This window comes from Podarcis bocagei (assembly GCF_964188305.1).
Source record: "Podarcis bocagei genome assembly, chromosome: 11".
Taxonomy (NCBI): domain Eukaryota; kingdom Metazoa; phylum Chordata; class Lepidosauria; order Squamata; family Lacertidae; genus Podarcis; species Podarcis bocagei.
In genome coordinates, this window is record NC_138136.1 from 45346517 (window position 1) to 45371336 (window position 24820).

The window sequence follows — 24820 nt, forward strand, 5'->3', positions numbered from 1 at the left end:
TTTTATAATAACATTAAATAATAGGCCCAAATACAAACACAGATACAAATGCAGAGCCGCTGTACGAATCATCTCAATATCAATTATGTATTTCATTGGTCCAATCATGCAAAAGAATAAAAATAAATTTATATGCCAATTGACATATAAATAATATTAATTTATAAGTTAGATATAGGCTCGCAAGATAATAAATAAAGGAGAACCCTTCTTAGGTTTTGTGTAAACTGCTTAGAGCTTTATTACGGGTACTGAGAGTTATTAAGAAACCCTATTCCTCTCAAATCTACAGTTCTCAGAGATTTCTCCGAAGAGGTACTGATTGTTAAAGCACAATTGTAGCTCTGTGAGAGGAGTCTCCTTACAACTCTCAGCACCCTTTAAAAACTACAGTTCCCAGAAATCTTTGGGTGAAGTCATAACTGGTTAAATTGGTATCATAGTGCTCCAACTATACGGAGTTGTGTGTGTGTGTGTACAAATCGATGCTGTGCTTTCAGAAGTGCTCGGATGTAGGAATATGTAGATGTCATTGTCACTGAATCTCAATGAGAAATTTATTGGAAAGGAGTCATTAATTCCTGGAAGACATCTGCGAGGCTGAGCTCACATTATACGTAAAAGGGTGCAGCAGAATCAGGGGGAGAGGGGGAGGAAGGGTTAAACCGGACTTGAAAAATCACAAGTCTTAAATATGATGGTTTGGATTGATGAGCCTGCCATTCCTGAAAGACAACATGCAGATTAAAGACCTTTTAACTGTTCTTGATGCAATCAAAGGGTTATGGTCTTCTGCTAAAATCTGAGCTTCGGCCAAAGTTTATGTAAGTTGTCTGCATTACTCACTCTGTAATGATGTACTTGGCTTGGTTGTTTGCAGTCTGCTTCTCATTTGTTTGGCATTGCATTCCAAGATTGCAGTGACTCATAAATTTCCTTTAGTTTTACTATTGTAAAAGATCAGGAATACAAAAGAACTCACGTGTCTTGCATGGAACATCTCCAGCATAATGGCATCTGGGGAGAAGCGTCTCTCCTGGGCCAGGCAGGTGTAGGAAAATGGACAGCCGTGCTTGCGAAGGAAAAAGGGAATCTCGTTTCTTACATAATTTGCGAGTTCTTCAGGATACAAGTGGGGGAGAGAGAGAGGTGAGGTGGTGGTGCTGGGCGTAGGGTGAGGGGAAGAAACCTCCCTAAACCGACATTTTCCAAAATAACAGCTGAATTGTAATTCCTGCATTGCAATGAATTTGGTGATGCATAAAAATAGACACAAGAATAACAAGCCGTATTCTCGGGCATATCTAAACGGGTTTAAACAGGGAAGTGGAGGAACAGTAGGCTGTGAGGGGAGCTAAGGATCCCCTGAAACTATTCCCACAATGGCAATTGCCAGGATTTTTGGATGAGGAAGCTGGTCTAAAAGCGATATCCATTTGTCACGCAGACATATTCTTCATTGACTTTAGGCTTTTTTGAGTATTTACAGGGGGGGAAATAGGGCAGGGATTGCCAGCAGGGCACCTGCAAGCACCCATGCCCTCCTGGCATTCACACCCCACCCCAGTCAGGCGGCTTCCCCTTAAAATGCCTGGGAGCTGTAGTTTGTTTAAGGGTGCTGAGAGTTTTGAGGAGGCCCCTACTCTCCTTCCAGAGCTACAATTCCCAGAGTGGTTTTAAAAGCCAATGCCTCTTCCTAGGGTTTTCTAGGAATTGTAACAGCCTTAACAGGATTCTTTGGAGGAAGCCATGACTGTGGTATTCTAGTGCTTTAAATGTATGGTGTGAATGTGGCCTGAGTTAAGTTTCCCAGCGTAATAATAATTTAATAATTTATTATTTAACACTCTGCCCATCTGGCTGGGTTTCCCCAGCCACTCTGGGCAGCTCCCAACAGAATATTAAACATGATATAACAACAAACATTAAAAACGTCCTTAAACAGGGCTGCCTTCAGATGTCTTCTAAAAGTCAGATAGTTGTTTATTTCCTTGACATCTGATGGGAGGGCGTTCCACAGGGAGGGTGCCACTACCGAGAAGGCCCTCTTCCTGGTTCCCCATAACCTCACTTCTCGCAGGGAGGGAACCCGCACAGCTAGACCTCAGTGTCCGGGCTGAACGATGGTGGGTGGAGACACTCCTTCAGATATACAGGGCCAAGGCCATTTAGGGCTTTAAAGGTCAGCATCAACACTTTGAATTTTGCCTAGAAACGTACTGGGAGCCAATGTAGGTCTTTCAGGACCAGTGTTATATGGCTGGGGCAACCCAGTCACATGGGCGGAGTACACAAAATTATTGCTTTTTTAGTAATTGCCTTAGGGGAGCGAGAAAAATTCTCAGAGACAATTCAAAGCCTGGCCAGCACCTCTTTAATCTTCTACCCTCAGGCAGGAGATATAGAAGTATAATTAGTCGTACCAACAGGCTAAAAAACAGTTTCTATCCGTGGGCTGTTAGGCTGCTGAACAGAAAATAATATAGTGCAACTGACTTTTGGGGTTGGTGTGTTGTGCGACAAGCACACAGAGTGCAACGAAATTGAGTGTTTGTGGGAGGGGGAAGGCTCGGTTAATTTCATTGTACACAGATTGTACATTGACAATAAAGGTATTATTAATTATTATTATTATAGGACAACTAGTAGTAGCAGCGATGTCAGTGAGCATAGGTGCTAGCTCCTAGGGGCCCAGCTCTTTTGAGCCCCCAGTAATATTTTGGGGGGGGCCAGCCCACCAATGTTTAGAACCATCAGGGGGCAGAGGAGGCTGAACATGGAGCTGAGTGAGGCACAGCTTCAATTGCTGGCTCCTCCTGCTGCTGCTGTGGAGGGGAAGGAGGGAGCAAGCAGCCCCTGGCTGCTGGTGTTGGCAGGAAGAAGAAGAAGAGGCCCATTGAGGCACAGCTTAAGCATAAGCAAAAGACGGGGAAAGTAGCCCCTGGCTGCAGTATGAGTCAGAGGAGGCTGAACATGAGAGAGGAGGAGCCACCAGCCATTGAAGCCTTGCTGCCGCTGCATTTGGCTCCACCTCTGGCTCCTCGACATCCTGAGGTCATGCACATGTCATCGCTCCCCAGTCTTGTGTGCAAGTTGGCACCTCTGCCAGTGAGCATCAGGAGGGCAGCCCCACCACATGCACGGCTACTGCCCCTGCCCATATACCAGTGGGAAGGACCCTGGCGCTAGATTCTAATATTGCTTACTGTGGTTTTCTTTCTTTATTTTGCTGCGTCTTGGAAGATGCCTCGGAAGGACTGGTATCCTGAAAGGTGGGGGGCATAAATAATTGTAAGAAAGTAGGAAACCAGGATTCGTGTGAGTTAGTCAGTGATTCTTTTTTTAATAATATTTTTTATTGATTTTACAACATTTTTATGAACAATACAAACAAATAGAGAAACAAACAAACATGTATAATTTCCTCTCCTTTTTTCATAAACCTCACTTCTCTGACTCCCCCAAACCTCCCCTTTCTACATCCCAATTTCCGAGCTTGTTTCAGCAAATCCTAAACTTAATTTTATCAAATTTATCCCTTATTGTTCTTTTCTTTTACTTAATCTTTTGTCGCTGTAATCTCCTTTTCTTACAAAAACCTCAACATTTTAACATTCATCAATTTTGTAGTATTTCTTGAGATAAGCTTTAAATTTCTTCCAATCCTCATCCGCCGTCTCTTTCCCCTGTTCACGGATTCTGTCAGTCATTTCAGCCAATGTCATATAGTCTATCACCTTCATCTGCCATTCTTCCAGAGTGGGTAGATCTTGGGTCTTCCAGTGCTTTGCTATGAGTATTCTTGCTGCTGTAATAGCGTACATAAAAAAAGTTCTGTCTTTCCTCGACACCAATTGGCCAACAATGCCCAAAAGAAAGGCCTCTGGTTTCTTAGGGAAGGTACATTTAAGTAGTCAGTGATTCTCTCATGTTCTTAGAGCACTGGCTGGAAGAAGGAACCATGGACAAATCAAGTTGGGATGCAGACTCCATAGATCAGAATCTCCCTACTACTGGGAGTCAAGTAACACCTCCCGTGAGCCTGCTATAGCTTCCAGATTTCTTGCTCAGTCTGGGCAGTTATTGTTGTATTTTAGAGGTGGGGGGGTTGGCTGTGCCTCTGGGACCCACTCCCCACATCCTGCGGCTCCCTCTGCTCCAGGTCCTTGCCAGCTCTCCAGTCCGGATACCGGACTTTGGCAGCACTCAGCCCTGGCGCCTAACCACTTTATGGTAAGTGTGGCTTGAGTTACAGGGGAGTATGTGCTGAATCAGCCATATGATCGCTTCGGCCTGTGCCAAACACCGCATGAATCACACTTAACAAAATGGCAGCAAATTCTGTGTGTGTGTGTGTGTGTGTGTGTGTGTGAGAGAGAGAGAGAGAGAGAGAGAGAGAGAGAGAGAGAGAGAGAATTATCCCTGTATTGGCTTCTGGACAAGCACCAGTTGACCTCAAGCCAGTTTGAAACGATTACATTTTACCAGTTTGATAATGCAGCGAGAAAAATGAAGGTGATGTCAGCAGATTCCCATGATAGGAGTCCTCTTATCAGGCGGGCTGAGGTCCAGCTCTACATTATCCATCACTTTTGCACTCGGCAAATGATGACCCGAATGTGTGAAAGGGGTCAGTTTTGCTGGGCAGAATCCAAGGCCCAGTGTGTGGGTAGGGGGTCGGGCACGGATTCCTCAGGAGCTACTTCTTAGGAGGAGGAGCCAACGTCATCTGAAATATACTCCTTTAAAATGAGTGTAAGAGCGTCAGAAGAGATGTGCCCAACTAATTCGAGGCCAGTTCCCTGTTTCCCATAGTAGCCAGTCAGATGTCTACAGGAAGGGCATGTTCCTTATTAAACAGTATTCCAAGGCCTGCAGCCTCCGATCCCAGAGGTTCAGAGCAGCTCTTCTGAGTAGTAAGCCATTGATATTCTTATCCTCCATGACTCTGGCTAGCTAAGCACTTTTTAAAGGTCATCTTGGCCCCCACCACATATTGCTGCAGCGAATTCTGTGTATAGCTACATGCCACCGTGTAAGCAAGTAAGGGTAGTTTATTCCATTTCTCCAAAGCTTCCCTGTTAATTTCCAAAAAGGCCGCATGTTTGCAGTGCATTGACATCCCTGCCGCCTCACTCATTTCAACTCTCCATCGTTGTAAGCAACAGCTAGCCTAGAGGCTCTGCCTCACCCAGTGAGCTGCTTCTGGTGTAATCAAATTGTGACAGGAAATGGTGTTGTCAGAGCTGCTTGAAGATCCTAGCTCACAGAGGATCACGCTAGCCAGCAGTCATTAAGTAAAAGTCTTTATTGAATTACAATTTCCATTCTCACGCTGCTGTCCGCAACTCTACGTCTAGTAGCTAGATCGGCGAAGCTCCGTCTGAGTCTCCGCCCCGTGCACACCAACTTAATATCCTAGCCTTGCTCCACCTTTTCCGCCTGACTGTCCTCCTCTGGGTCCCTCTACCCCCCGGGGCTTCTTCCTTCCGGGATTCTTCTGACGCTGACCCGGACCCTCCTGCCTCCTTGCGCCGGGCTTTAGGACCTGGTTCCCTTTCGGGGCTGCTTACTGCGCCGCCTTCCTCTGCATTTGAACTTGGCGCGCGCGCCCAACCTTCCACTTTCCTCTTAACCGTTTCTTCGCTCCCCGATGGAGGTGTGGCCACTCCTGACTCATGCCCTCCCTCCTGTGGTGAGCTGCCAGCGCTTCCCCCCTGGCTCCCTTCCTCTTCCCTGCTTCCTGGCGGTGACGCTGGTCCCGATTTCCAGCTGCTCCCCCCTGAGTCTCCTCTGGCTCTATCTTCCTGGGGTGCCCCCCTAGACTCCCCCCTTGCCCTGGCCACTGGTGCTCCTTTCTGTGAATCCTCTGATTCACTGGAAAGACTGGGAGATCTCGGGTAGTCGTCATCGCTCATCCTTTCCTCTGCCTCCTCCCCTTCGCTCTCTGTTTCCTCCCTTGCCCGTGCCTCTGCTCCTAAACCCCTGACATCCATCCCCCCCTCGAAGCCCCCCAGTCCCCCCTCCCCTCCTTCCGGTGCTGGAGCTGGGGGCTGCTGTTGCAAAGGGACGAACGTCGGATATCGGTCGCTTCCCGTGGCAGGCCTCCATCGGAACTCTTCCGGGTCTTCCTCCCTGCTCTCGTCGACGACGGTCACCTCCGCTTCCATCTCTGTGCCGCCGTGCTCGAAACCAGGGTCGTCCCCGAAAATGTCCATGTCCGTCTCTCCCTCACTTCCTCCTGGCGGCGTTGCTCGTCCTGAGCAGTCCAGCCACTTTCTGCGGAACTGCTCCTCTGGCCTATCGTCCCACCAATACGAGGGTTCTGAGACAGATCCCGAGGGTGACCCCTCCGGGGAACGGACGTCTCGTGTTGGTTCCTCGTCCGAGTCGAACCCCCGGAACGTGCTGGCCGAAAGCGTGGGCGTGAAAAGCCAGTCGTCGAAAAAGTCTGCTGGCATAGGTCTATGTGGGAATAGGGCATGAAACTCGTCTTTGAGCAGAGGTTCGTCTAAAGCGTAGCCCGGCACCCAGCTGTTCGCACTGGCCGGGGTGCCCTCCCTGGCGAGAAAGTATTCTACCCCCTCTTCCCCCCATCTGGAGTCCAAAATCTCCGTGACGTCGTTGATGCGCTCCTTCTGTGCCGCTCCCGCGTGCCCTGTTCTGTCTTTGGCCGGACTCGGCGCCGTTCCGGGTTCCTGGAACCTGTGCGGTGCCTTGTAGGGAGTGAGCACCGATCTGTGGAATACCGGATGCATTCTGGAACCCTCCGGAAGTGCCAGTCTGAAAGCTACCGGGTTGACCTGCTCTTCGACTTGGTAGGGCCCCAGTTGTTTATGCCCTAGTTTCTTCTTGGCCAACGACCTGGCCGGCACTGCGTGGGCTGCTAACCAGACCCAGTCTCCCACGTGGAGCTCTTCGCCAACCCTTCTGTGCCTGTCCGCTTGTACCTTGTATGCGTGTTTGGCCAGCTCCAGGTGGCGCCTCAGCTGATCGTGGACTTCCTGCAGCTCCGACGCGAATGCATCTGCTGTCTGCGGCTCCCCTTCCCCCATTCTTTCCAGTCCCGGGAAGGTTCTGGGGTGCCTCCCGTTGTTGGCGAAGAACGGCGTGACCCCCGTGGATACGTGCTTCGTGTTGTTGTAGGCGAACTCTGCAAGCGGCAGGTAATCCACCCACGTCGCAGGCTGTTGATTTGCATAACATTTCAGGTACTGCTGCATGATGGCATTGACCCGCTCCGCTTGCCCGTTGGTCTGCGGGTGTCTCACCGACGCCAGGTTGATCTTGACGTTCAGGAAGCCCATCAGCTTCTGCCAGAAGTTCGAGATGAACTGCCGCCCGCGGTCGGACAGAATAGACCGTGGCAGACCGTGAACCTTGAACACGTGGTCTATGAACAGTTTGGCGGTTTGCTCCGCCGTGGCCACCTTAGCACACGGAATGAAATGCGCCATCTTGGAGAACAGGTCCACCACCACCAGCACTGCCGTCTTGCCCCTTGAGCTGGGCAGATCCGTGACAAAGTCCAGAGCCACCCTTTCCCAAGGTTCGACCGGAGTTTGCAGCGGCTCCAACAGTCCGGCCGGCGGTTTGTGCACTGGCTTGGCCCTCTGGCAGGTGTCACACCTCGCCACGTAGTCTGCGACCTCCCCTCTCATTCCAGGCCACCAGAAATCCCTGGCTACTAATTCCACCGTCTTCTCCTTGCCAAAGTGCCCGGCCGTGGGCGCGTCGTGCAGCTGCTGCAGCACCTTGGCTCGAAGTTCGTCTCCCGGCACGTAGATGGCCCCTTTACGGATGAGCAATCCATCTCTTAGCTGGAAACCGTCGGCCGCTGCTTTGCCCCTTTGCACCTCTGCCATCTTTGTTCGTGCGAAGGAGTCCCCCTGCAACGCTCGCCGCACCGCCTCTAGGTCCACGGTCGCCGCGGCGCACGCCCACACTGTCGGTGCGAAGATGTGCATGGCGGCCGCTGGTGTTGCGTCCTCCAGATACTGTGGCTTACGGGAGAGAGCGTCTGCCATGATGTTGGTGTCCCCCGGGACATACTCTATTCGGAAGTCGAAGTTCGCAAAGAACTCAGCCCAACGTATCTGCCTCTGGTTCAGGAACTGTGCCGTGCGCCAGTGCTCTAGATTCTTGTGGTCCGTGCAAACCTGCACCGTGTGCTTGGCGCCGACCAAAAAGTGCCTCCACGCCTTGAACGCTGCATGAATGGCCAGCAACTCCCTGTCCCAGATGGTGTAGTTCTGCTCGGACTTGCTGAGCTTCCTGGAGTAAAACGCTCCCGGTCGCCACACCCCCTGCGGGTCTTTCTGCAGCAGGACCGCCCCCACGGCTCTGTCCGAAGCGTCTGTCTCCACCCTCATCGGCTTGCTGGGGTTGACATGAAGCAGCTGCTCTTCCGACGCGAAGAGACGCTTGAGTGCCTGAAAGGACTGCTCCGCCTGCTCTGTCCAGATGAACTTCTTTTTCTTGGAGCTAAGCGTGTCAGTGATGGCCGCCGTCTGCATCGCGAAGCCCTTGATAAACTTGCGATAGAAGTTCGCAAAGCCGACAAACCGTTGGACCTCCTTCCGGTTGCGCGGGCTCTTCCAATCCAACACTGCTCGAACCTTGGCGCTGTCCATGGCGAGCCCCTTGTCAGACAGCTTGTAGCCCAGAAAATCCACCTCCGGCACGTCAAATTGGCACTTCTCCAGCTTGGCGTAGAGCCTATGTTGCTTTAGCCTGCTCAGCACTTCCTTGACGTGCTTGTCATGCTCCTGCTGCGACTCCGAAAAGATCAGGATGTCATCTAAGAAACAGACGCACGTCTTGTAGAGAAGTCCCGCCAACACGTGATGCATAAATGCTTGAAAAACGTGGGAGCCATTTTGCAGTCCAAAAGGCATAACTCTGTATTCGTAGGTACCCAGTGGCGTGAACATGGCTGTCTTCCACTCATCACCCTCCCGCATGCGAATGAGGTTGTACGCCCCCCGCAGGTCCAACTTGGTGAACACTTTTCCCTTCCGCACCTTCGCCAGGAGGTCGTCGATTCGGGGCATGGGGAAGTCCGACGGCTTGGTCACACTGTTCAAAATCCTGTAATCCACCACTAGTCTTTTTTGGGGCGTGTCTCGCTTCTTAACAAAGAATACAGGACTGCCCCCCGCTGCCTTGGACTCTCGGATGAAACCGCGCTCCAAATTATGATCGATGAAGTCTTTGAGTTCCTGCAGCTCGTCCTCCGACATGGAATACAGCTTCCCTTTAGGCAGCGCCGCCCCCGGCAGCAGGTCAATTTTGCAGTCATATGGTCTGTGAGGGGGTAGCCTGTCCGCCTCCTTCTCGCAGAAAACTTCCAAAAATTCTGCGTACTTGTGGGGAATCGCTTGCAGCGTGCCTAGCAGCAGCTGTGACTCCTCTTCCTCTCCTTCCTGCCTGGGCACGATGCAGTGTTCAGCACAAAAGGAAGAGCCGAAGACCAGCTGCCTCTGGTACCAAGCCATCGTTGGGCTGTGCTTGTCCAGCCAACTCATGCCCAATACAATGGGCGTGTCAGATAGTTGAGTGACGTTGAAGCTGATGATTTCCCTGTGATTCCCAAGTCGCATCACCATTGGTGGCGCCTGCTTCACCACTTGCCCCCCGAGCAGCTCCCTGCCATCCACAGTGACAACCTGCAGGGGCAGTGTGGCCGGCAGCAACTGCACAGCGTGCCTGTCGACAAAGTCCTGCCCTATAAAGTCTGCATTGCTGCCTGAGTCGATGGTGATTGGCACGTCCATGGTGATTCCATTGGGCAGCTGGAGAGATGCTGTGAGCCTCACTACTGGTTTGGGCGGGAGGGGGTTCACTGGCTGTAAAATCTCTGGGGACTGCGTCACTAACACGTCTGGCTGGGCCCCAGTGCCTCTTCCTCCAGCCAGACATCGTCGTTTCCCTGCTGTGTTCCTCCTTGCTGCGTTGCTGCAGTCACCATTGCTGAGGCTGCAGTGAGCTTGTGGGGCCTCTGGGGACACTCTTTCGCCATATGCCCTGGCTGCTCACAGACGTAACACTTCCTGTTCCCTCTAGGAGGCTTCGCTTTCACTGTTGTCGGTGCTAGGGCTCTGGTTGCTGACTGAGCCCTTGCACCTCCAACCTCCATAGGTTCGGCTCCTCCTCCTGGCGGAGGCGTGGATTGCGCCCGCGCTGCTTCTCTGGGAAGGAAGGAGGGGCCCCCGGCTGGTTCGCGCCCTCCACGCCCTTCGTCCTTGCTCCACGGACGTCCTTCCAGCCTCACCCCCACTGCCAGTGCCCGCTGAACGACCTCCTGGGTGGTTCGGGGTCTCTCCCCCCTGGCTATCTCATCTTTAATCGAGTTGTGCAGCCCCTCCCAAAAGAGGTCTCTTACAGGAGCCGAATCTCTGTCCCATTCCAGGGCGCTGACCAAGGCGAAAAAGCGGGCATGATACTGTCTGACGCTGGCCCTTCCTTGTCTCAGCCCATGCACCTCCTTCCGTGCAAGATCCACGTCAATACTTGATAAAAAACACCCATCCATCGCTTTAATAAAGGCATCCGCATTCTGGAGCGCCGGATCCTTATCTCTCCATAAATTGCGCAACCATGCTTTCGCATCCCCATGCAGATGGGACATGATGAACCCCACTCTCTCTTGTTCATCTCTAAAGTCTTTATGCAGCAGTTGCAGTGCGCACAGTACGTCTGCTCTAAAGTTGGGATACTGTTGCAGGTTCCCATCGAAGTGAGAGAGCAGCCCGCCTGTCCGTCTCGCCAACCCAATTCCCTCCTGCCGGGGTGTCTGCTTTGCCAGCACGTCTAACCTGACCTGGAGATCCCTGCAGGCGGCAGCTGCCTCCTCCTCTCTCTTCCTGGATGCTAGAACCTCGGCGTTCAGTTGTGCCACTGCTTTTCTGAGGTCCTCTATCTGCTGCTCAGCCGTCATGTCGTCTGCCGTTCGTGAGCTCGCTAGTAGGCACCTGTTTCTCTCCCCTCCTCGAGGCTGTAGATGCCCACAATGGAGAGACGGAGCTTACTGTCAGAGCTGCTTGAAGATCCTAGCTCACAGAGGATCACGCTAGCCAGCAGTCATTAAGTAAAAGTCTTTATTGAATTACAATTTCCATTCTCACGCTGCTGTCCGCAACTCTACGTCTAGTAGCTAGATCGGCGAAGCTCCGTCTGAGTCTCCGCCCCGTGCGCACCAACTTAATATCCTAGCCTTGCTCCACCTTTTCCGCCTGACTGTCCTCCTCTGGGTCCCTCTACCCCCCGGGGCTTCTTCCTTCCGGGATTCTTCTGACGCTGACCCGGACCCTCCTGCCTCCTTGCGCCGGGCTTTAGGACCTGGTTCCCTTTCGGGGCTGCTTACTGCGCCGCCTTCCTCTGCATTTGAACTTGGCGCGCGCGCCCAACCTTCCACTTTCCTCTTAACCGTTTCTTCGCTCCCCGATGGAGGTGTGGCCACTCCTGACTCATGCCCTCCCTCCTGTGGTGAGCTGCCAGCGCTTCCCCCCTGGCTCCCTTCCTCTTCCCTGCTTCCTGGCGGTGACGCTGGTCCCGATTTCCAGCTGCTCCCCCCTGAGTCTCCTCTGGCTCTATCTTCCTGGGGTGCCCCCCTAGACTCCCCCCTTGCCCTGGCCACTGGTGCTCCTTTCTGTGAATCCTCTGATTCACTGGAAAGACTGGGAGATCTCGGGTAGTCGTCATCGCTCATCCTTTCCTCTGCCTCCTCCCCTTCGCTCTCTGTTTCCTCCCTTGCCCGTGCCTCTGCTCCTAAACCCCTGACAGGTGTACACGCTTGTGTGAGTCACGTTTGAATGTTGACCATGTGTTGAGCAGCTCCCTTTCTTTCATTTCTGAATCCAAATTAACGACTGAAAAATGAGCACCATGATGCACTACATGGCAAAACAGTTGTCTGATGTCTTTGGACTCAGCTATATTAGTAAAGAAACAGTGATTTGAATGTGCTATAAACATGCAATACCAGATGGCACCAGAGAGCAGGACATTTTAAAACTTGATTTTCCATAGAGATTTTTTTCTTTTGTTAAAATGGTCTAATTTCTGACTTATTTATGAGTCGCCACCGCCCTGTGTTTAGATCCACCCTTTGTCTCAAAGCCAGAGCACTTTTAAGTGTGTGATCAGGTGATTGTTTCCCACAAGATTCACTTCTGTCTGAAAAATGTGCCACTTGTTTGAAACTGCTTAATTTTATTATGTTTTTCTCCCTACTTTGGGGGGGGGGAGTGTGCTGCCAATATTAAGCAAAATAACATGGTGGTAAATGACATAAAGTCAACATTAAATTGGCATACATGTAAGCAAATGCAAAATACAAACCAGGAGAATGGATTAATACATCAACGTAGCTGGATCCTCACTCTGGAAAGCCTAGGTAAAGAGACAAAGATTAAGCAGGCACCTAAATATCAATACTGCAAGTACCTTCCAGATGTTAATTGGAAGTGCATTCCATTTACAGTGGAGTAAATGCAAAACAAGAAAACAAAAAACCCCTTGAAGACACAAAGGCATCTGCTGGGTTTGATGCTCACTACTATAGTGCTAAAAGAGAGTGATAAAAGATAGGGCTAACTTTCTACAGGAGAGCTGTAGCTCACAGAGCTACAATTCTCAGAGTTCCCTGAGAAAAGGAATCTATTGTTAAACCGCTCTGAAAATTGTAGCTCTGTGGGGAGAATAGAAGTTTCCTAACTCCGCTCAGCACCCTTAACAAACTGCAGTTCCCAGAATTCGTGGGCTGTGGGGAGGAGCCATGTTAATTTAAAGTGGTATGATACTGCTTTAAATGCACAGTGCAGATGGGGCTTTGGAAAGGCCTGGAAGGAAAATGGGTTTTTCTGCAACTTCTCTTAATGTCATGCATTGACACACATGGTATGTTTCCTCTGTGTTTCAGAGGCAGATTATTTGGGGACTGATTCTATATGGCAAGCTGGTGCCCTCCAGATGTTTTGGACAACAACTCCCATCAGTCCCAGACAGTTGTTGTTCAAAACATCTGGAGGGCAGCAGTTTGCCAAGGCCCTTATATGGAGACTGATTTCTTCTCGTCCATCGCTGAAGATATGGAGGCCAATAGCAATTAAGAGCAATCCTCCTTGCTTTTCTTTTCTTTTAAGCTGCATTTGGCTGCTTCTGGTATCGTGCAATCCTAGATCCTTCTGCTGAATGAGAACACACACAGTGCCCTGCGCTGAACCCCATGTAAGCAAGTAAACAAAGCACAACACAAAGTGATGCGTACGCACACTGTCTTTATTATGTGCAATCAAAAGTGCAGTGCCAGCGGCTCCAGGTTTTATGCAGCTGTTCAGTGTGGTTTAGCAAGTAGCCTGCAGTGTGTCAGAGGTTTAACGCAAGCAGAAAATATGCAGGGTTTCCTTGATGGCAACACAAAGAACATAATAAGAACAAGCATCTACTGGAGCTGACCGGCAATCAATCTAGCCTTGTGTGGTACCTTCATGATCACCCATCTTGGCATCATTTCTGAACAAATGTTCAATAGCACAGGTGGCATTAATAAGGACACACTTGTCCTCTCTTGATTGTTTCCAGTTTTCAACAAACTTAAGCTTTGTTAGAAACAGCATTACACCAGCCTTTGGTCGCAACTCTCTGGCACCTTATGGTAGGCAGGGCTGGGCACAGTGGAGCAGAACCCTGACAGTATTCTTTTTTATTCACCCCAAAATGGAAAGCTGTATTCCATCAGGCCTGGGGCGGGATTCATCTAATGAGCCCTGCCAATGGGAAGCCCTTGCAAGGATGTCCACTAGCACAATTGGTCTTTCTCCCCCCTCCCCCCCCCCATTGGCTCTGGGAGGAGGTGTTGGTAGAATCTCAGAACAGTGCATGGTGAGGAAAAGAGAGAAGATTGTTCCATCAGTCAAGCAGAAATACTTGCACTGATGGAACGATCTGCTTAGTGATACACTGGATTCCTTTCATGGGATTTCATGGGAAGTTACAGGGTAGGTCCTGATTGGAAATGGAGCTGTGTGACCACTCCGAAACCTTTCCAGGTACAAATACATATCCCCCAAAATTCCTCAGTTGAAATCAGGGGTATTTCTCACTCCCCACAACTGACCCTCCTTGAGCCCCTCCATTTTTTCACACCCACCCACCCCAAAAGCATTTCCACCACTACACCAACGGGACACACACGCTCCACCGTCCTGAGAAAACCCCTTAACCCCAATTTTATTGCATTCTTTGGTTGATTTACAAAAAGAAAAGACACATCATTAAATGAATTTTAGAAAGTGGGCAAGATTCGACGTGGACTCACAAATCATTTTTTTAAAAAATGGAGACTCCTTGCATTCCGCCCCACTCCCCCTTTCTTCCCACCCAGGGTGGCCCTGCCCTCTGCTTGCACCTCAGAGTCTGCACATCACACGAGGCTGGGCTTCAGCAGCATAAGCTGTTAGCATCTCCTTCTCCTCACCCGCTCTCCAGCGACCACTACAAGCTGCCCAAGGGAGGAGGCCGCCAGCGGTGGCGATGGAGTGGCAACAGGGTGCTCCCTTGCTGCCACTCGGGACAAGCACCAGTTCACCCTCCTGCACAAACGTGGCGTTGGCAGCGCTTGATACGATAATCTTTATTGTCATTGTCCCATACAGAACAACGAACTTGAAAAAAATCTACATCAGACATTCAGAAACCAACAAGCCTGCTATCCCAGCATGGTTAACCCCCTAAAAACTCTGATACCCCATAATTAAATACAATATACGCCCACAGAGACTACCGTACACTGCGTTTAAAACCAAAATCGCATTTGGATAAAAACTGTTTCTCAGGCGGCTAGTCCTAGTCTTTATAACCCTGTACCTTCTTCCAGAAGGCAGAAGCAGAAAGTGATCATTTCCGGGGTGCGTACTATCCTGCACTATCTCTGCAGCTTTCTTATGGCATCTGGAAGCATAGATTTGATCCAAAGTGGGAAGAGTGCAGGGGAAATAGGGACATTCCGGGATCAAATCAGAAGCCAAGATGGCTTTCATAATTCCAGGACTGTCCCTGGAAAATAGGGGCACTTGGAGGGTATGCAAGTAGCGTTGAAAGTGGAATCACATGTGATTGCCCCAATAGTATCATGAGCAGAAATCATGAATGCACAACAAAAAAGGACACCTGCAAGAGCCCCAAAACAGTTCTCATTCATCCCAGCGGAGCCTGTGCAGGAGAGCTCTTCCAGAGCTTGTTCCATGTTGGAAAAAGTAACATGGGGCAGCCTAGAGACGCTGATCACGAAGCAAAACTGATGCTGACCTCTCAACCATATTTTTCTGCTTTAAGAGGAAAATTCACATACCATGCTTGGTGTTAAGCGATGCCACATTGAGACTGGTGGGAGAGGTGGTGACCGCATAGAGTTGCTGCCAAAGACGAGGCAGTCAGCTGTGTCTCATTTACATACATTCATTCACTCGTTCTAATATTTGCAAGTTTTAAACTGACGATGGCCCAAATCCAGAAAAAGAAAAGAAAAGAAAAAGGGCCGTTGAAATTGGGAGGATATGAATGATTCACAACTAACTTTGTCCTATGGCTCTTAATGGGATTTAAGCATGACTAACTTTGTGCTGGATTTGGGCCTACACTGACAGGCTCTGCTAAAATAATATCCTGAAGTCCAAGGCCTCCTTATGAACTATCCTAAAGCAGCTCACATTACACATTTGCCTGAAACTGTCTTCTGAATACATAATGCCTATTAATTGCTTGCGCATTATAAAGCTTACAGAAAGCTGTTGGCTTTGCTTGAGCAGGAGAGCCAGCGTGGTGTAGTGGTTAAGAGCGGTGGACTCGTAATCTGCTCAGCTCCTCCACATGCAGCTGCTGGGTGACCTTGGGCTAGTCACACTTCTCTGAAGTCTCTCAGCCCCACTCACCTCACAGAGTGTTTGCTGTGGGGGAGGAAGGTGTTATGTACTGAAGTTCTCATCCTGGGCCAGCAGGGGGATACTGTAGATAGTTATGCAAATGAAGAATCGAAAAGTGACGTTCAGTGATTGGATAGTTTTGTATGCAAATGAAGGATCGAAAAGTGACGTTCAGTGATTGGATAGTTTTTGAACGTTGCAACAGTTACAATTGTTCTGTAGCTCTATATAAGCAGGCTGACTGAGCCCCTCAGCTTAGTTCTGTTCCAGCTTACAAAATAGCGAGCTGCTTTGGAGAAATCGCTGTGTCGTCTGCTATGTCAACCCACAACTTAACAGAAGGGAAAGGAGATTGTTAGCCACTTTGAGACCCTGTTGACGACTCTTAACGACTGTAATAGGTCTTACAGGAAAAGGCAAGGGGTGAGAAGGTGAAAAATGGCTAAGTCATGTATAATGAGATAAGAATCCAATGTCTTTGTTCAGACCAGGTCTCTCCATGGTTTTAAGTTTGGTAATGAGTTGCAATTCAGCAGCTTCTCTTTCCAGTCTATTTCTGAAATTCCTTTGTAGTAAAACAGCTACTTTGAGATCTTGTATAGAATGTCCTGGGAGATTGAAGTGTTCTCCTACTGGTTTCTCTGTTTTGTGATTCTTGATGTCAGATTTATGTCCGTTTATTCTTTGGCATAAGGTTTGGCCTGTTTGTCCAATATAGAGAGCTGAAGGACACTGTTGGCATATAAATGTAATAGACAAGAGATTTGGGGAGGGTTTAGGGAGCATGCAGAAAGAGAAGAGGGGGAAGAAGTTCCACTGCACAAGCGGAAATCTTTGTTCAAGTAGAAGCACTTAGTTTGATACCACCTTTATTTTTTATTATTAGTTCATAGTAATGGAACTCCCAAATGCACAAGCAGTGACTGAAAATTAATGCGCTGCATTTGAAGAGTCCATTGAACAGACTTGTGCAAAACTGGAACACAAAGGCTGTAAATATGCCTGCCTTTGATTAAAAATTAAGCTTAATCTGGTTTGTGTGTGTATATGTATATGTATGTGTATATGTATATGTATACATATACATATGTATATATATTCATTTTTACTAAGGTGCCCTGCAGCCTGAACCCACATTCACAATGGACAAACCAATCTTACCTCTCTATATCCTGAAAATCCAAAGAGACAATGTACACAAATGTTTCAGTCCCTGGGATAAAGCCTATGAATAAACTTCCTTGTTAGTCTTCAGCTTCAAATAATGCATCATGTGTTTTCTGCCTTTCCATGATTGCTGGGCGAATCTCTGTGTGCTTCTTGCAACCAGGACAAGCATAGAAAGCTGCATGTTATGGGAATGGCCCCAAACCCTTTAAAATTGATGGGAATAACATTGCCTTTACAATAAAATGCTTCGGATGAAACTCTCCAGTGTCTCAATAGGCACACAGGGCGGAGCCCATTATGTCACTCTCTTTTGCATTCGGAATTGCATAAAAATAAAGATATTATAGTCCAGTTGCATAAATAGTGTGTTTTCAGAACTGCATTAGCGGAAACTTTAGAGCCTCGGGAAAAGCTATAAAAAGTAAAATATGCATTACATAATGTTTTTGAAAGAACCTGTAGAGAATTAGATGGAGTGGTAAGAACATCCAAATGCACCGTAAAAGTTTGCTAAAAGAGTCACCCAGAGCAGTTGGGGCAGTGTTATTCCTATGCACCATCTGAAACTACCATATCTCTCAATCTAAGACAGAACAGGAACTGGCATTCCATGTTTGTTTGTTTTCTTGAAGCATATTCATTTCAGGGAAACAGCGAGGGAAAACATATTTCTGGGAGGTTGCGGACTCTAGTCCCCAAAACATACACTATATATATATATATATATATATATAGAGAGAGAGAGAGAGAGAGAGAGAGAGAGAGAGAGAGAGAGAGAGAGAGAGGTGTGTGATGTTGGGAGTGTGTGTTAGCACAAAGTGTCAGATAGTTTACCATTTCCTAATCCTTGCAGGGTGGAAGGTGTGTGTGTGTGTGTGTGTGTGTGTGTGTGTGTGTGTGTGTGTGAGAGAGAGAGAGAGAGAGAGAGAGAGAGAGAGAGAGAGTGCCAGCCCACTCATGAGGCTAAGTAGGGTGATCTTCTCAGGTGGCAGGATCTACAGAGGCAGCAGATTCTATCGTAGTTGTCAACATTTCCCTGTTTTTAAGGGAAATTCCCTTATTCCAAATAGGATTCCTCACAAGAAGAAGTTGACAGCTTTGATCCTGATGTATATCTCATGGGTGGGTCAGCCCTGTTAGCCAGTCATTTTAATTATTATTTTGTATTGTTTTTATGGGAAGGGTGTCTGTGTCTGTGTGTGTCTGTGTGTTGCTGTGCGCTGCCTTGATATTTCATATGAGTCCGTGGAATACTAATATTTATATAAATGAAAACTGAGGCAGAGTGAGGGAGCTAACCTCTGGCAGCTTTTGCTGAGGAACAAGCAGTGAGGTGGTGGTGGTTGCTGTTGTGTGTGTGCACTGTACCACCTGCCCTGCATTCTGTAGGGTGACCTGATGCCCTCAGGTTTGCTGTCCTGGAGCCAGGGCTGAGATATGATTCAGCTGCAAGTTCAGTCAGCTTCTGAATGTAGAATGTGGCAGAGGCTATCTTGCCACTCACTTCAGGTGGCCAAATGTTCTGGGTCGGCTCTAACATTTTTGTTTGCTTAAAAGCACTTATGTACTGCTTAATATTTAAAAAAAATATTTTATACTGTTGTTGGTGTTGGTGTTAAATTTATTACCGACCTTCCACCAGTGGGAGCCAGGGTGGGTTGCAAGGATTTAAAAAATCACTTTTAATAACAGTAAAAATAGATTCACAGGAATAGGGTGAGTCCTGAACCACACACAGCTCAGGTAGCAAAGAGGTGCATCGTTAGCATTTATGAAAATGCTGCTCAGTGAAGGTGCCAGACATGCCTCTGTGGGGAGGGAATCCCACAACTTGGGGGCTGCCACAGAGAATGCCCACTTCCTTGCCACTGCCACCAACCCACAAACCTCTGTGGGAAGTCAGTGAACCTACCATGAAGTCCCCTCTGTAAGTAGTGTACATTCCATTTACAAAATAAAAAAATTCCTTCCAGTAGCACCTTAAAGACCAACTGAGTTAGTTCTTGGTATGAGCTTTCGTGTGCATGCACACTTCTTCAGATACACTGAAACAGAAGTTGCCAGATCCTTCTATATAGTGAGAAGGTGGGGAGGGGTATTACTCAGAAGGGTGGTGGGAATGGGAGATTGGCAGATAGCTGAGATGAGCCTGTTGACGACTCTTAACGACTGTAATAGGTCTTACAGGAAAAGGCAAGGGGTGAGAAGGTGAGAAATGGCTTAGTCATGTATAATGAGATAAGAATCCAATGTCTCTGTTCAGACCAGGTCTCTCCATGGTTTTAAGTTTGGTAATGAGTTGCAATTCAGCAGCTTCTCTTTCCATTTACAATCAATATTTCATTAAAACATGGAAATCACCTGAATTCTACTCATCACTAGTACAGTGGTACCTCGGGTTAAGTACTTAATTCGTTCTGGAGGTCCGTTCTTAACCTGAAACTGTTCTTAACCTGAAGCACCAATTTAGCTAATGAGGCCTCCTGCTGCCGCCGCGCCGCCAGAGCCCGATTTCTGTTCTCATCCTGAAGCAACGTTCTTAACCTGAAGCACTATTTCAGGGTTAGCGGAGTCTGTAACCTGAAGCGTATGTAACCTGAAGCGTATGGAACCCGAGGTACCACTGTACATTGCTTGTCTATACTGCCCACCCAAAACTGTATGTAGTAAGGAGTGCAGCGAGAATTAACAAGTTTTTTTTTGTTTTTGCTTTTGTTTCTGGTAGTTTCTTTTTAAAGAAATATCAGCTCCATAGTTCCCTTCCCATAAAGATTCTCTTTAAAGAATAATTGCTGTAATGTAAATATTTTAACTGCACGTGATTGGTGGGTTGTTTTTCTTTCATAGGATCCTATTACCAGGATCAACTCTCTCTCTCTCTCTCTCTCTCTCTCTCTCTCTCTCTCTCTCTCTCCTTGTGTCACTTGATACCAGCAGATGCTCATTAACCCAGTAACCTTGTAGTTGTATTCCAGAGTTAACTGTAACCCATTCAGGTTTATTCATGTAATCAATCTATCTAGAGAAAACACTAGGATGGGGATATATATATAGATATATAGATATATAGATATATAGATATATAGATATATAGATATATAGATATATAGATATATAGATATATAGATATATAGATATATAGATATATAGATATATATAGATATAGATGTTGTGTCATCAGTGAGGTTTGATTGATTAAAAAAAACAACAAAGCTCCTCCGACAGGTTGGCATCTAAAATGGGATTTGGCTTGAAAGAACACCTTTCATATTTAATGTAACTGCAACAAGACAACTTTTGTCCTCTGTCAAATGGAGCAGGACAGTTCTCCCTTCCATGAGAAAGGAAATCTGGGAGCCTCTGCATAATTTACGCTAGCAGCTCGCCTCGATTTTTCACAGCACCCCTAGTTATTAGTAGTTTTAGCATTTCACCTCTGCACATGCTTAATCCAAAGTAAATGTACATAAGATTCACTGTTTCCACCTGCCCAGTGGAGATTTGGCTCAGCAAGTTGTTCATGACAGTTTGCAGACCACAATGCATGAGAACATAGGAAGCCACCTTATACCAGGTCAGACCATGGGTGAATCCAGCTCAGTATTGTCTACATTGACTGGCAGAGACACTCCAGGTTTTCAGGCAGGAGTCTCTCACAGTCCTACCTGGAGTTGCTGGGGACTGACGATGAGACCTTGTGCATGGAAAACAGATGGTCTGCTGCTGAGCTATGGCCATTCCCAGGCACTTCACTCTATCCTGGATCCTCATTGGGTTGATGCCAACACTGAAGCAAATGCAACTAACAGAAATATCTCAAAGACACCACGGAAGGGCTCCATCCAAACGAAGTCACAGCTATCTGATTCCAGAAATGAGGAGTGAGCAATAAAGCACATTCCTGTTATTATTACCCAAAGGACAGAGCTTACATCAAAATCAAGCAAAATGATGCACTTGGCTTTGGGCCTGGAAACCAGTAATTATAACTACAGTTTTCAGATCTTTTGGTAGCTCAATGAGAAAGGCATTGGAAATAACAAAGTTCATGCACCGTATAAAATCAGCATCTGACTGGGGTTCAAGAAACCCAACTCATCTATCAGAAGCTGTTGTACCAAAAGCCAGCCCATTCTCAGAGAAGCACTGATCCAGAAAATGGAAAAGTAATTGATGTTGGATACTATGGGATTTGTTGGAGTACAGACTTTGGGTGGGGGGAGGTGATGCTGGCAGTTGCATTTTGCAAACAAATCAAGTACCGAAAGCAAATTCTCACCAAAAGAAGATACATAGATGTATGTCAATAAATTCTTTTAAATCATGTTTTCCATTCCCTGGGTTTTTATGGTTATTGTTGATTGGTATCAAAGTGGTAGTGATTTTTTGCCTTATGAAATATACTCGGAGTTGAGTGTGAATTTCATGCTCTTTATTCAGCTCATAGTAGCAATGAATGAAACTTCCCCCAAAACGTCTAGCTATATATACATTATTTACACAATGGGCCCCACGTGATTGGCTATTTCCGGGCTGCTCCTGTAGGCCAATCAGGTTGCGGATTCACCTCCTCCAGAAGCCTGATTGCTGATTCACTTCCACCTGGAGCTGGGCTGGGTGGCTCCTGCCGACCAATCAGACAGTTGCATTCTGGATCCTATTGTTCTAGGATTCAGCTCAGTACATAACACCTTATTTCTCAAAAAACTACAGTGTAGAAAGACACCAGGGAGTTGCACTTTAGAATGAGGGGGGAAAGTAGCAGGCATCATTCGTTATTGAAGAAGCAAGAGAGGGAATGGGGCACATTGAGCTGTCTTTAGCAGATCAGATCTAGTGGGGAAAGGAACTTGGTCAGATCAGACATAGCCTCAGCAAAATAAACCTGCCAAGCCAGAGATCAAAGATAGAAAACCAGCCTTACAGTGGTAAAGCCAAACAGGAGATCAAGAGGCAGACTGTGGTTCAAAGAGGTCTCCTCAAAGGCAGGGAAGTACCTGAACTTTGAATGGAGATTCTAGGCTCAAGAGGAAAACAAGCCCCACCACACACAGGAAGAGAGAAACAAGAGGGGCATGATCCAGGTGAGAAACAATAGGGAAACTTTCTTGTTGTGTGGGCACCATGTAACCAGCCTGCTGTACTCAGAGTAGCCAGTCCTCCCTGGAACTGATGCAGGCCAATCGGGTTGGAGAATGTTCAGATTTTAATATTATAACACTGCATATTTCCAGCTGGCTCACTGAGCCAACTGCATCATACATTTAAGACAGCAACATACCACTTTAAACAGTCATAACTTCCCCCAAAGAATCCTGGGAACTGTAGTTTGTTAAGGGTGCTGAGGGTAGTTAGGAGACCCCTATTCACACCCACCTACCCCCCAAGCTGCAATTCTCACAGCTGTATGACCACCAGTCCCTCTTCCCAGGGAAGAATTGTAGCTCTATGGGGGGAATAGCAGGTTGAATTGGAAAGTCAGGCTGCTTTCCGAAAGCTACAGATACAAGTCATGCCTGGTGTAACATCCCTGGCAGACTTCATTAAAAATCTCCTCTCATTAAAATGGTAACATGTGAAAAATGGAACTGGAAAACATTTAAATCACTTGAAACAGAGTTATTATTTTTGGTCCTTGTATACTTGCCTAGAATTGTCCTACTGGTGTATTAAATGTTTACACGATTCTATTATTTTTATTATTATGCCTTCACATAAATCTCAAAGCAATGTACAGACATATAATAATAAAGAAACTAAAAATAGGTTTAAAAACAATACAGAAAACAACTATTTGTGCTGTTTTTAAACATATCATTAAATAGTCAAGACATTAAAAAAAAACCCAAGAAAACAACCCGCATGCTGGAAAGCCTTATCAAAACAAAAAGTCTTCAATGTTTGCAAAAACTACAACTAGTGGGTGCCTGTCATGTATCAACAGGGATGCCAAGCCACAAACAGAGGCAAGCACACTGAAAGTGTTGCTCCAAGTTGTTCTGAAGTAGGATTCTGATATTTGGGGGGGGGGGCTTTAAGGTGAATATCACCTGCATAATGCAGTGACCTAGTGGGTATATAAGGGATTAGATAGTTTCTTAAATAACTTGGTCCTGAGCTATACTGGCCCTTGTACTACCAGAACATAGAACTTGATCCAGAAGCCAAATGGCAATCCTTATTTACAATATTCAACCCTCTGAAAAGCAACTGATGGAGTGCTATCTCTCAAGCAATTAGTTATGGGAAACTTAAATCATAACCAATTCCAACAAACCCTGTGTCACAGAACATTTTTGGAGAATTCTTCAAAAGTCAACAGTCTATTGTAGTGTCTTAATTAATTTAAGATTGTGCTTCATTGATGTGCGGATAAGGTCTATGGCACCAAACCAATTGGTGCGATTTCTGCTGGCACTTCTTTCTTTTAATCATCATGTTTGAGTATTTTTGTTAAAGCACAACAGCAGTGACTATCATTGTTCCATGTTTACTCCTTTTGTATACTGGGAAAATATTTGGCCCACCTTAATCAACTGCCGACTCTCTGAAGATAACAGCCGATGGACCTCAAGCAATCTATCCAAGAGAGGATCAAGAGTCTATTTTCACAAACCCATTTTAGTCCCATTGGTTGCATATCATTCCCCAGACTAGTGTGAACCAAAAACCTGGTCTACATGGTTTAATGGGCAGGGGGCAGTAAATGAGAGGGCCACTTGCTCAAGAAAATGAGACGTATACAGTAAAACCTGCCATTGGCGCCAAGTCAACAAGGACAAGTCATTTTCTTATCCTTTTAGCCTAATTCTAAACATATTTGCTCAGAAGAAAGCCCTGCTGAACTCAGAGGAACTTGCAGTGCAGTCCTAATCATGTTTTACCCAGAATGCCATTGAGTTCAAAGGGACTTCCACACTAGAGAAGGACCATACATACCACAGAGGCAAAACGCACACCTTGATTGCAAAAAGGCCCAGTTTAGACGCTATAATCTCCAAGCAGGGCTGGAAAGGTCTCTTGCCTGAACCCCTGGTAAATGCTGCCAATCAGTGAAGACCAGGCGTGGGGAACCTGTGGCCTTTCAGATATTGCTGAACTACAAATCCCATCATCCCTGACTGCTGTCCATGCTGGCTGGGGTTGATAGGAGTTGGAGTCCATAAACATCAAGTGGGCCATAAGTTCCCTATCCCTAGTATTGTACTGAACTAGCTAGATGGATTGATGGCCTGGCTCAGCTTAACGCACTTTCCTATGTTAAGTCTTCTTGGATCCCAGTCCTAAACATGTTTACTTCAAATAAATCCTACTGATCATCCAGTATTTTTGTTGTTGTTGTTAACATACTTGCTATTCAAATAGCCAAATACTTTTAAAATGCCAGCATAATTTTGGCCCCACTTACAGATAAATTCAAAAGCGTCCAGAGTAGAGCAACAAAGATGGTCAGGGGTATAAAAAGTAAGTCCCATGAGGAAAGGTTGAAGAGGCCAAGTATTTTTAGCCTGGAGAAGAGAAGACTCTGGGGAGACATGGTAGCACTGCTTAAACAAAATACCCGATTCTTTGCTGCCCTAGAGAGGAGGACTAGATCTAATGAGCTTAATAGGGCAGATTTCAATTGAACAATGGGATAAACTTGTTGACAGTAAGGGCAGTTCAACAATGGGCCCATTGCATGGGAAGGGTCTTGCTCACTGGTGGTCTTCAAGCCAAGGTCAGCT

The 24820-nt window shown here is 47.1% G+C and overlaps 1 protein-coding gene across 2 annotated transcripts in view; it reads left to right on the plus strand.

Annotated features, from left to right (window-relative positions):
• The window catches only part of LOC308597188 (uncharacterized protein C5orf34 homolog), a 490376-nt gene that overhangs the window by 57486 nt on the left and 408070 nt on the right, over positions 1-24820 (plus strand). The window contains exon 1 of one of the 2 annotated variants that reach the window (XM_081212871.1): positions 3378-3763. The exons of the other annotated variant lie outside the window; for it this stretch is intronic. The gene's annotated coding sequence lies outside the window, so the exon portion shown is untranslated. Of the gene's footprint in view, positions 1-3377; positions 3764-24820 lie in introns of those variants that run through there. 2 annotated transcript variants of the gene reach the window in all.